General features: G+C 34.7%; 1 protein-coding gene across 13 annotated transcripts in view; it reads right to left on the bottom strand.

Annotated features, from left to right (window-relative positions):
- Window positions 1-13,185, bottom strand: part of Kidins220 (kinase D interacting substrate 220) — a 111,882-nt gene that overhangs the window by 43,736 nt on the left and 54,961 nt on the right. The window lies entirely within an intron of this gene.

Below are 13,185 nucleotides of genomic sequence, written 5' to 3'. Positions count from 1 at the left end.
CACATTGAGGTTAGGGCTTCACAAATGAGTTCTGGTGTGACACAAACATTGAGTCCACACACAGCTGGCATCCTTGTCTTGTTCCTGTTTTCAGGGATGAGCTATCAGGTGGTTTTTTTGGATTTTTTTTTTGGTTTTGGTTTTGTGTGTGTTTGGAGTGGGTGTGATGTGTGGTGCTGGGGATTAAACCCAGGCAACCCAAGCACTTTACCAACTGAGCTATATCCCCAGCCCAGCTATCAGTTTTTCACCACTGTGCTTTTCATAAATGTTCTTTATCATATTTCTTAAGTCTCGTTCTATACTAGTTTCCTGAGTATTTTTTAAATTTTTTTTTTAAAGAGAAAGAGAGAGAGAGAGAGAGAGAGAGAGAGAGAGAGAGAGAGAGAGAGAGAGAGAGAGAACTCTTTAATATTTATTTTTTAGTTTTCGGCAGACATAACATCTTTGTATGTGGTGCTGAGGATTGAACCTGGGCCGCACGCATGCCAGGCGAGCGCGCTACCGCTTGAGCCACATCCCCAGCCCTCCTGAGTATTTTTGATCAACATACTGGATGTTGTCAAATGCCTTTTCTGCATTAACTGAGCATCTCTTGTAATCCTTTTTATTTCCTTAAGGGTGGCAGTAATGTCCCAATTGCTAACTTTAATTATTTTTTATTGATTTTTTAAAAATACATGACAGTGGAATGCATTACAATTCTTATTACACACATATAGCACAATTTTCATATCTCTGGTTGTATATAAAATATGTTGACACCAATTTGTGTCTTCATACATTTACTTTGGATAATGATGTTTATCACATTCCACCATCATTGGTAATCCCCTGCCCCCACCCTTTGCCTCCCACCATTCTGCCCTAACTAGAATTCATTTATTCCTCCCATGTGCTAACTTTAATTATTATCTTGCCCTTTTTTTTCTTTATCAGCCTAATAAGAGATTGCCAACTTTATTTTCTTTTTCCCTTCCTTCCTTTTTTTTCCCCGTCGAGCTAGGGATTGAACTCACATTCATGCTAGGCAAATGTCTACCACTGAGCAATATCCAAGCCAACATTTTTTTCTTAAAACAGACTTTTAAAAATTTCCTCTAATGTGAATTTTTTTCTTCAATGTGTTGTAAATTTCAGCAAACAAAACCACTTAGGATTGTTTTTACTGCCTACGTCATTGGTCATCTCTACTAAGTTCAGATATTCATATTTTGGATGTACTTGCTATGTATTTGATTAGCATTATTTTATTTAAGAGTTAGGCTGTGGGGCTAGGGTTGTGGCTCAGCAGTAGAGCACTGGCCTACCAAGTGCAAGGCCCTGTGTTCGATCCTCAGCACCACATAAAAATAAATAAAATAAAGGTATGTGTCCAATTACAACTAAATAATAATAATAATAATAATAAAGAGTTAAGCTGTGTGTGTATGTGATGTGAGTGTTGGCAATTTCAGGAATATGTGGTATACATTATGAGACAAGCTACTGACCCAGAAGTTTCATTTTGGCTCTTCTACCTCCAGCAAGTGATCTCAGGCAAGCCAATCTGCAGAACCTCGGATCCACATTCATAAGATGAAGGCAACAGTACCTGTCCTACCTACCTCACAGGGTCAATATATATACATATTTTAGATACCTATAAAGTACTATAAAATGATAATAACAGATAAAGTTAGCAAGATTAACCACCAAAATAATTATCTCAACTTAATGCCTATAACCAAATCCTTTTAAATAAAATAGCTAAAAGGGCTCAGGTAAGCAAATAAAGACTATATTAGCCACACTATGTTCCTAGGCTACTCAATTAAGACCAATCTTGTTTAACTCACTTTAGGTGTAAAAATAAGAGTTAAGGTATTTATTAGTTATGGCAGTATGTAAAAAAGTGGATGTGGAACCGATGTGAATCTGCAATATGCATACGGGGTAAAAATGGGAGTTCATAATCTACTTGAATCAAATGTATGAAATATGATATGTCAAGAGCTTTGTAATGTTTTGAACAACTAATAATAAAAAATAAAATAAAATAAAGGTATTTATTAGTGTTTACACAAATAAGTTGCAACCATTAATTCAAAAATAGAAAAGTTTTTCCCAAGAAGAGTGCATTCTTTAATAGAACTATGGGAATAGAATTCCATACAAATATATATATTTTAATATAAGAAAACAAGGAAGTAATACCTACATCACCAAAACAAATAATCAGTTGGTTCAATCAAGATGATTTATCTTTCCAACCATATCCTTATCATTTATTATGCATTACACCTGGCATGTGTCGACAATCACATAACTTTAACATTTAATAAAGTGAAGCACATCTGTGTGCAAAATGATACATGACACAATCACTTCAGATGATCAGCAACTGAACTGCTATCTGCTCTTTAATGTTTCAGTTCATCATTCTACCACCTCACAAAGGCTAGTGACTTTGCTTGCTAAAGTTGGCAATATTTGTCATTTTCAGCCCTTCAAAGCAGGTAACCCAAGTGAAGGTGCTATCTCTGGGAGAGTTACAGCCTGTTCCATGTTCTGCTTATTTGCAAATATCACTAAGATGGCTTTGAAGTTCTTCACCTTCTGATATGGCAACAACTCTGATTTGGAAATGCCAGTTTGGTATTGGTAACAGCTGTCTACTATATAAATGACTGCATCTATGTTTGGATAATAACATCTCCAGTATGGTTCTGTCCTTCTAAATTCCAGACTTGGATCTTGGAACTTAAAGAAGAAGAAGAAAAAGAAAAAAATATGTGTGTGTGTGTGTGTGTGTGTGTGTGTGTGTGTATAATAAATCCAAAAAGTAGGAATAGTGCTAGTGACTTTTTCAGCCTATAATTGCATAAATATTGTGGGTTTTCCAACTCATCTAACCCTCAAATTAAAACCCTCATTTCCTAAATTCCAAACAGACTGGATAAAATACATGAGAAGAGTCTACCATCAAATAGCTGTTGTCCTCATCAATCCTTGGAAATAGCTATTTGAGCTACCTCTGCTCATACTGGCCTCCAGATTGAGCTTCGAACCCGGACTTCCATATTACTCATCAAATTTGTTATCTTTTCAAAAAAACAATTTTTGGTTTCATTGTTTTTACTGTTTTACTGTTACTCTTTTGCACTTTATTCATCTCGGTTTTAACCTTTATTATTTCTTTCCTCCTACCACCCTTGAGTTTCCTCCTCGCTTTTTTTTTTTTTAATATTTATTTATTTTAGTTCTCGGCAGGCAAACACAACATCTTTGTTTGTATGTGGTGCTGAGGTTTGAACCCAGGCCGCACGCATGCCAGGCAAGCGCGCTACCACTTGAGCCACATCCCCAGCCCTCCCTTGCTTTTCTTTTTCTAATTCCTCAAGGTTTAAAGTTAGACTATGAATGCAAGATCTCTTTTCTTTTTCTCCGTTTTCTCAGTCCTTCCTTCTTCCCTCCCTCCCTTTCTTGGTGGTGTTGGGGACTGAGGCCAGGGCCTTGTGTATGCCAGGCCAAGTGCTCTACCACAGAGCTATGCCCCAGCCTGTTCTCTTCTTTTTTAATGTATGCATTAACAGCAATAAATTTCCCTTTCAGCACTGCCTTTGCTACAACCTGTAAGTTTTACTCATCTCTAAGATCCTTGGAAAGATGCTTTGATAACTATTCCATGAGTCACCTTTCACACATTAGCCTAGAGGTCAGAAAATAGACACCTCACTATACCTAAAGCAATAAAAGTAAGAAAGTAACCAAAGCTGAAATTGTCCACACAGTCTATCCAGAGTGAACACTGCTCAGTAGATCAAAGAAGCAAAACCTCACTGGCAGAGAAAGCATAGAGGCACCTGCACACTTGAAGCGGCCAGCTAGGCGCTCGAGACAGCCCTGGGAACAGCATCAGGTGTTCTCTCTAGTATTCACTGTCCAGAGCCTACACAAAGAAGTCAGCATTTCACAGGCATCCTATTCAGCACCTACACTAGGAAACAAGCACAGAGAATAGTCACAATAATACTTCAAGTGTGTATGTTTCTGGTTTTAAAAAAGGCTTTTGCAAGTATTTAATGTGTTTCGCATTGTTTAATTAAGGATGGTCTAATTAGGGTTAAATAATGCAAACCTTAAAGGTGCTTACTTAAGTTGCCACAGAAACGACTGACAGAGCTTAACGATATTATTCTTTTACTTACTAGAAGAACTTCACATTTTTTAAAATATTTTTTAGTTGTTGATAGACCTTTATTTTATTCATTTACTTATACGTGGTGCTGAGAATCGAACCCAGTGCCTCATACATATCAGGCAAGTGCTCTACCACTGAGCCACAATCCCAGTCCAGAACTTCACATTTTAAAACATTATTTTCCACTAAGGGTATATATTTCCAAGATAATCTACTTGGCCAAAACATTAGGGCCCAAAATTGCTTTTTTCATACAAATGGGGGAAACAAGTAGGCATGCAATTTAAAGGATAAACAAAATGTTCAGTATGCAAACTCAGGAGAAGGCTAGCACACACCAGTTTTCTCCACAGCGACACTCTGGCTAGGACCTAGCTAGGTGCTAAGTACCACACCGTGGCAGAAGCACCACATCTCCATGCACACCTGAGCAGCACAATGGCCTCTCCTCCAGGTGATGCTCACTCTCCAAGGTTAGAACAAACCAGAGAAACAAAGAGGTGTTTAAACTGAGGTAGGATCACAACAATTTTATAATATCCTTCAGAGCAGCCCATTTTTCTAATTACATTTGTTTTAAAATGTTATAATTTGAATAAATTGATTTATATTAATTCCGCTTTACTTAATAAAATTCTACAAAAGATTTCATTTGGAAAAAGGTTTCCACTGATGGTAAAACTATAAAAATAAGTGCATTACAGGATGATGCCTACCCAGTTACAAATGTAAGTGATCAGGTAACAGCAACTCAGATGACAAAACAAAAATTCAAATCTAGAGTAAGAGATGATTTAAATAAAAAAAAAGCAAAATAATTCATAAGTGATTCAATATGAAAATAGTATTTGTCATTAAAAAACACAGCCTGATTCTGGTATCCAGAGTCTATGGTATCAATTTTTAAATGCTCAGATGTAAGTAAATGAGATCAAATTTTTATAGCTATTTGAAGCAACACTAATAATACTGCATGTTGAGACCAGGTGATAAGATATCCATCACTTAATCATATATATGGAAACAAATGTTTTGTAATAAAACTCTGAATAACAAGCAGAGAATAGAAGTCAACTATGAATATTTGAAGCAAAGTCAACTAATAAATATTTGAAGCAAAACCTTAATTACACAAAGTATCTTAAAATATTAGTATTTATATGGCATTTGCCAGTAAATGGATAGAACTGGAGACTATCAAGCTAAGGGAAATAAGCCAATCCCAAAAAAACAAAAGTTAATGATCTCTCTGATGTGTGAATGCTGACTCACAATAGGTGAGGGAGGGGTAGGAATGGGAAAGACAGTAGAATGAATCAGACACCACTTTCCTATGTTCATATATGAATATATGACCAGTGTAACTCCAAATCATGTACAACCACAAGAACAGGAAGTTATATTCCATGTATGTATGATATGTCAAAATACATTCTACTGTCATGTATAACTAAAAAGAATAAATTTTTTTAAAAAATTAGTATTTAATATTTTTAAATCTAAATACAAACTAATAAAAAGATGTTTTTAAAAATCTCTTTTTTTCAAATCCACCCTCTGCCCAAATATTAATTCAAAAGATTTCTAGGAGAGAGCTGGGGCATAGCTCAGTTGTAGAGCACCTGCCCAGCATAGGTTTCCACTAAGGGTAACCGAGGGAGGAATTAATTAATTTTAGGAGAAAAAGCTATTAGCAAACTTTAAAACTATACCACATGATTAGATTCATTTGCCTATGGTCATGATTCTCAGTGCTGCTAAATGTTGGGAGGGAGGGAAGTAGGGAAAGGAGGCGAGTAAAGAGAGAGGAGAGGGAAGGAAGTATATGAAAATTCAATCTTTCATTAAATCATTTTCCCTTGTTTTTCTGCTATGGAAAGGGGGAACAAAAAGCATCACAAAAAACATTTCATAGCCAAACGTGCTGACGGTGTTTGCAGTGCCACACTCCCATCTTGTGGACTTCCTGAACATTGCTAACAGAAGCCACTTCTGCAGGTGGTCTTCCATTAGCATTAGCACCTCATGTTATTTTAGCCTTGTAATGGCTATCGATTTTTGTGGCATATTATTCTAGTTTTTTTGTATTTTAAAATGGTTTAAAATATTTTGATTTGAAAATCTGAAATCACAAACCTCCACTGAAAAAATTAACTTCAGAAAAAGAAAAGTTAACTGATCTCTGAAGGCATATTAATTTGGGGTGGTAAATTTAAATTCTTCAATAATTAGATGTGTCTAAAAATATACTTACAAAATATTTTGCATTATAAAAAATATATAATAATAAATAGTTAATTTTGTATGTTAAATGTATTTTTTAACATATTAAAACCTATTTTAGAAAAACTGACCTTGTCACTTGTTTCTAAAAAGCTTTAGTTAATATATTTGAGTTTTTCTTGTTGAAATTAGAAACACACAACTTTGGAACATTTAAAATTCTTTGTTTTACATTTTGCATGAAATGCTAAAAATGACATTGAGTTAAAAGTTCAGAAAACATTTTAAAAATCAATTTTTTTCTATAGAAAGTGAAAGAAAAGCTATTGAAAAAGCTACCTAGGAAAAAATTATAGCCACTTCCTAAAAAGAAAAATAGTTCAAAGGATTAAATAAACAGATGTACCAGCTGTTAAAGTACTAAATTACCACACATGATATTTTTAAAGCTTTCCTTACAAAATCTACTGCAGTTACTAGGCATTTATTTGGAATTTTCTACAAGTTGATAAGAAGCTTGCATTTTTTTTCCAATAGAAATGACAAACTTAAATTATTTAGAAAAATTTCTACCTGAGGTACCTTCCTACTGATATGTATTAACTATTATAAATATTTATGGGCTTATCAATGAGAATTGAATAAAATATATCTGGAAATAAAATCAGTTTAATCTTGTGTTTCTACTATCCATGTGGCTACAAAGGCTGGCTCCTGGCTCTGAAAAGCAGGCCTGGAGAAGCTCCACACAGTGGCTGCTATGTCTCCCTCCTGCTCCGCCTCCTAGGCGATAAAGAGAATATATTAAAGTGCTTAATCCAATGCACAGAACATACAGAGGAATCAAATAATATATCAGCTAGTACTTTTTCTAGAATGTGCCCAGCACAAAACAAACTCTGTATATGTTTAATGAATGAACACAAAATGTTTTATCCTTTAAAATCACACTGAAAATCTATAAGAAAAAAATTGAAGGGGGAAGGATCCATCTAAGTCTGCCAACACAAAGCTACTCTACCATGACCTTCATGAAAGGATTATAAACATGAGAACCTCAGAAAGGCAGCTGAACTCAAAGTTACAGGTAAATGCTCAAGAAAAAAATGAGTGTGATTTTAGCATCATCTGACAAAAAAGCAGAAGCCATTCAGTGTGAGGTGAAGTACCCAATCACCATTCAATTTATATGGCCCTCGACCTTATTATGTACCTGGGACCTACTGGGGGGACAACATAAGAAACATTTTATCCACATTTAGAACCAATGAACCAAGTCTAGACTGACAGTATTCTTTTCAAAATGAAGTGAGTCTTCTCTTCCATTCTTCAATCCAAATGTCAGCATCAGATTTCTTTATTCTTTCATGAATACTCACTACTGTCTTCTCTATACCAAGTCACTGTAAAAATTTCAGCAAAAATGTATTTAAAAAGCTACAGTGCAAAAAGAGCAATGCAAATATTTGTAAGAGAGTACCTATGGCAAGCATCTTAGTACACAATGGATACATCTCAGAGATGTGGGGTATCTGGGCTTCCTGAGATAGTGGCAATTAAGATGAGACCAGAATAATGAGGTGGGATGGAGAGGAGTATGGGACAGAGACAGGAGTGTGTGGAAAAGTGAAGAGTAAATGAGAAGAAAAAAGAACTGGTGAACCTTGCTAAGGTTGCTTGAAACTCCAGTAAAAACCTGAGTCATGCGTGGCAATTTTTGAGTACTTATTTCCCTTTATTCTTAGAATCCAGTGTGTTATGCAAATTCCATCATTTCCACTTTACACTGCCACAAATTAAATTCAGTGTTACTCTAAAAGTAGTTCATCAATTGTTCTACTGCCTACAATATCTTCCTACACCTAGAAGTCCTCAATAATACTAAACATCAGCTTTCACTCTCAAGTAGGGGTTTAAGTACTAGGAGGGCAGATCATGAAACCGGCTACAAGGAAGAAGGCAACTTTAAAATATGATCCAAAAAGTAGGCCCTAAACCCACCATTTTATTAGAAAATAAAGAATAAAGTGACCCTGAGACACCAGAAACTATTTCGACAGGAGAGATACACAGGGAAACTGGTCCTATAAATTCTGACAGATGTACAGAATAACTACAGGATTTTCTTTCAGTGCACTGAGGTTACTATCCAGCTCTGGCATAGTCATGGAGTGCCACCCATGCCATTTCCTCCCACTCATTTCATCTTTATTATGAGCTAAGTAGTTGGCAGACCATTTTCTGTACCTCTACTTATCTTAATTTTCCCACCAAGATTCACTCCTATCCCTTCCCAGCAAGACATTCATAAAATATGCTTCTCTTAATCAACAGGGTTCCCTAGGACAAGTCTGGACAACCAAATTGTAAACATTACAGCATCGGGGAAATGGACACCGTTTTTTCTTTCTTATTTTAATGTGGGGTTTTTTTAATAACTTTATTTTATTTATTCATTTATTTTTATGTGGTGCTGAGGATCGAACCCAGGACCTTGCACGTGCAAGGCGAGCGCTCTACCGCTGAGCCACAACCCCAGTCCTGACACCATTTTTTCTTAACCCTGCAATGAAACTTCATTTCTCTCAGAGCAAAAACCAAAGTCCTTATAGTGATCTTCCAGAAGTGGCCCATGACCCCACTCCTCCGACCTCCCTAAGCTCTCCTCTCCCCACCTACCCTCACTGCATCCCTTCTCAACAAGTCAGCTCCTTTGTTGTTACTGTTTCTCCAACATTGATTCCATGTGCTCTCTGGCCTTAGGACATTTGTCTAAATCATCCGCTCTGCCCAAAAACACTTCCCTAGAACTCTGCTTGGCTAAATCTCTGGCATCCATGCCTTTCTTTCCCAACGAGGACTGTCTGACCTGTACATAAGGTGAAACCTGCCCTACTCCCCCTCTCCCTAACTCTCCTCTACATCTTCTGTTCATGATTTGCAGGCTCACTTTCCACACTGAACTTGGCAAGTATACTATTATTTATTTCTATCCATATAAAATGTGGTTTCTATTATTAATTATGTAATCTTGATTTCAGTATAAACTTGCTTACTTTCTTCTTCTAGATGGAGAATTATGAAATGTGATTTTGCAAAGAATAAGATAGGGCTATTTCTTTAAGAAGATAATGATAAAATATTGAACCTCTGCATTCCAAGCAAATGTGTTTTGGAAATAAGAATGGAAATAATAATTATGTACAGATAGTAATTTTATAAATTTTGAATGTTGACAACACCATATCTACAGAATAACACAGAATTTCAGTAAGGTTCCATGCTATACATTAAAAAAAAAAAAAAAAAAGCTAAACAGCATGCATGAAACGATGTCTGCAATGTTTCTAGTGTCTGAAAATATTAATTAAGAGAAGATTTATCAGTACAAAAATGATGTACTTATCTTTTTAATTTTTTTGGTACTGAACCCAGGGATACTTTACTACTGAGACTCACTGCAGTCTTTTTTTATTTTTTTATTTTGGAACAGAGTCCTACTAAATTGCTTAGGGTTCTCACTAAGTTGCCCACACTGGCCTTGAATTTGTGATCCTCCTTCTTCAGCTCCCAAGTCGCTAGGATTATAGGCATGTGCCCCTGTGCCTGGCAAAACGATGTTCTTTGTACTACAAGACAGGTGAGACAAAATTTCACAAACTAACTAAGGTCTAATTTTTCATGCCATTCAAATTTAAAGTTTAGGTCCATATGAAAAGGAAACAAGCCTGTGCGAAATCCACTCCAAATGATGAAGAGTAAAAATGAAAAAAAAAAAAAAAAAGAAAGAGCAAAAAGAGGTATGAGATGACTGGAAACAATCAAATTAAGCTTTTGAAAGCTTTGTGTGAACACCAGAAGGAAACATCCTACGACATGACATTCATTCATAAGACATGATGGAATAATTTTAAAATATTAAATAGCTCTAAAGGCCAAAACTTAGACATCCACAGTATCCATTCAGCAAACAGCTATTTTAATGAAATGGAAAATGACTACCATTCTCAAGCTGCCTCAAAACTTGTCCAATTGTTTCTTAAAAAAAATTAAACGAGTAAAAAATGAAATATGTTATCTTTTACACAAAATGATTCTGACCATATCATCCTGAGTAAAAGACGGATTGAGCAGAGCCAAAATAAAAATTTAAAACATTATCTTCACAAAAACTATACTTAAATTGATCTTTTAAAAACCTTTATCATTGCTTAAAATGCAAGAAATAAACTTTTGTCCTAAAATATTTTAACAGTTATCTAAAGTGCTGCAATAAAAAGTCGACAGAAAATCTATCTAGTTTTTATTTTACTCTCATTCTTCTTACTAAATGTATGTTAACAAAAAAAAAACCCTCTCAAATGATCTAGACAAAAGCTTTTAACTCAACACATAATTGCAAGAAAATTACAATAATTGTACCAATTAAAATAATCTTGAATGAACAGTATGTCATCTTAATGTTCCAATGGTTTATAGAGGGATCTACTTAATTAGCTGAAATTGCTTTCCAGTGTTAGTATCAAATGTCATTTGTTAAAAGTTGAACAATTTAGAAAATAATTTAACAAAGCAATTTTACCAAACACCAAGAACCAACATTTTCTTTCTCAGATGAATAAAGCAAGCAGATGTGTCATCAAATTGCTATAAAAATAAATGAGGCTTTTTATGGATTAAAAAAATAAATTTTACTACTAACGTTAAAAATACTATTTTCTGATTGTTTTTACCAAATCAGATTTCTTTAATAAAATAAATGAATATCAATTATATACTGCTGTTTTTTATGGCTGTAAATAAAACTTTTTATTATTCAAATGACAAGCATCAAAGAACTCAACCACAGCTAACTAGAAACAGTTATCTAAATTACTGTAACATCCTCCAATATATGGTCTTTCAATATGCTGATAAAACTATCTTCCTATAGTTTTTCATTCCAAATCATCTCATTATATTTAATTATCTTAAGTCAACTCCTCATGAATTCTCAGACTACTTTCTACACTTTTTCTTGGCCTGGCTACAAATATTCTTCGTAAGTATTTGTTAGCATATAAGACAGACTTATTTCTCCAAAACGAAAAAAGTCACCTTGAATCCAACTGACTCAAGGACTATGAGCTGCAAGGGCTGAGGTAAAAAAAACCAGTCTCTTACTGGTTTCATCACAAAACAAAGTTGACCTCACTTCATTATGCCTCCAACACACGATATTCTATATTGACTTGAACAACAAAAAAAAAATCCCTTACAAAAAATTCACTCTGAGTTATTTTTGTTATATGATGAAAAATGCCCACACTCCCCAAAATAGTTATTTCACAAATATTCTATTGTTTACAAGCAGGGTACAATAACTACTATTACCTTTAAACTATGTTATTTATTCTTTTACTATAAAATACATTTCAATTAATTTAAAAACAAATTTTTGAAAATTTTCTACAAGGCTCAAAATGCTGGAAATTAGGATGAAAATTTTTAAAAGGTCAAGCTATTTTCTATTGGCAAAGAACAGTGGTTTTAGACTATGAGGTTTAGACTAAGATTCAATCTGATGCCAATTAAATTTAACTGCTAATTGCATAAGCCATCTTATTTTAGCTTTCCTCCAGTTGCTTCAAATGTGTTTTCTTTTAATCAGAATTCAGGTTCCTCAAAACTCAAGCATTTAGTAACTTTTGGAGCCTACCATTAAGATAATGGCTTAATCCTCCCAAACCAAAGGTTGAATGTTCTCTCTCTGACATGTGAATGCTAACCCACATCAGGGGGAGGGAGAGAATATAAATTCAGTGGATTAGATAAAGGAGAATGAAGAGAAGGGAGGTGGGATAGGAACAGAAAAGACAGTGGGATGAATCTGACATAACTTGCCTTTGTACATATATGACTATACCACAGTGAATCTCAACATTGTGTACACCCACCAGACTGGGGATCCTAATTAGAATAAGCTATATTCCATGCTTGTATAAATAATATCAAAATAGATTATACTGTCATATATAACTAAAAAGAATAAAAATAAAAATGATAATCTTTTAGATTATGAAATATGTAAACTGAGGCACACACATATGAACACCCTGTCCAGTATTACTCTGGTGATTATTAGCAAAGTAAGGACTGGAGCGAAGGGACCTAGACTTCTGAGTCATTGCTCTGTTCACTACATCAGGCTGCTGGGCTGGCTGTGACAGGTGCCATCACAGTGTGAATTCACTTTAATGTGACACCTAGCATAACGACATCATGGACCCATTCTAACCACCTCTCTGAACTTTATAAAGAGACAGAAATACATAAGGCACCAGGCAGAGCTTCTGGTGCTAGGGAAAAAAGGCTGGCGATGCTAAACAACCTGGCCTACTTAAATAGTCCTGTGAGAGAATTAGCTCCTTGTAAGTATTCAAATTTCTTAAAAACTAGAAATGCATTGCTAGATTAATGCATTAGTCTAAGAACTATGTCAATTCTCAAATTACTTCTGCTACGCTTTCTGAAGTCATCCCTCCAGTTTAGATAAAGCTTTTTTTTCCTAACTTCAAATTCAGTACAGTTCTAAGGAAGATTTATCCTTTTCTCTGACATATTCTTATTTATACACAAATGATAACAACACAAATTTCTCAAGGATAAATGAAAGTTCTCAAAGAACTGTTGTTCATGTTAAATAGGGCTTTATGAGATCATGAGAAAAATAAATCCCATGATATTGGTATTAATTATTATTAAGCAGTAATAGTTTTTAAAATTTTTTAACTATTTAA

Source organism: Ictidomys tridecemlineatus, chromosome 12 (genome assembly GCF_052094955.1).
Source record: "Ictidomys tridecemlineatus isolate mIctTri1 chromosome 12, mIctTri1.hap1, whole genome shotgun sequence".
NCBI classification, from domain to species: domain Eukaryota; kingdom Metazoa; phylum Chordata; class Mammalia; order Rodentia; family Sciuridae; genus Ictidomys; species Ictidomys tridecemlineatus.
Note: the sequence above shows the minus strand (reverse complement) of the source record. Positions and strands in the feature narration are given on the sequence as shown.